Source organism: Dufourea novaeangliae, unplaced genomic scaffold (assembly GCF_001272555.1).
Source record: "Dufourea novaeangliae isolate 0120121106 unplaced genomic scaffold, ASM127255v1 scaffold54, whole genome shotgun sequence".
NCBI classification, from domain to species: domain Eukaryota; kingdom Metazoa; phylum Arthropoda; class Insecta; order Hymenoptera; family Halictidae; genus Dufourea; species Dufourea novaeangliae.
Genome location: NW_015373944.1, coordinates 2,507,980 through 2,508,569, shown reverse-complemented (window position 1 = coordinate 2,508,569; position 590 = coordinate 2,507,980).

Below are 590 nucleotides of genomic sequence, written 5' to 3'. Positions count from 1 at the left end.
GAAATACTTTCAGGTACCCAGTTTAGGGCTATGAAATTAGAATGTTCAAGAAGAGGTAAAGAAGTTTCATATTTGCAATTATTTTGTGATACTGTAATAGAAATCGGTATCCTGTGAGAAAAATCGTATTTAACGATATGAAACGAATAATAAATAACGATCTTAGGAATTTATACTGGAGAGCTAAATCTTTAAAAAGAACATGTCGTTTAAACAAATTAGTTAAAAATGATATTTATTTGGGGAATATGAACATCATAAATAAACGAGAGCGAGAGAGCGAGCCGCCGGTATCAGTCCTCTCCGTCTGTGGCGACGCGTACCGAACGATACCGAAGATGGTCGGAGCGGGCGAACGGGAGAGAGAGAGAGCGGTAGAGCGAATCGCGGTATCGGTGCTCTCTGTCGGTGTTGACGGGTGCCGAGGAATTTCGGTGGTCTATGGGAGGGAGGTGTGCGAGCGAGAGAGTACGGTAGAGCGTGCCGAGTATCGGTGCTCTCCGTCGATCCAACGCGCTAGTGAGTTGCGTCACCCAGTTTATTGACTTAGCCGTGTACGCCGTGTACCAAGGTCGTACCATCCCGTGCAG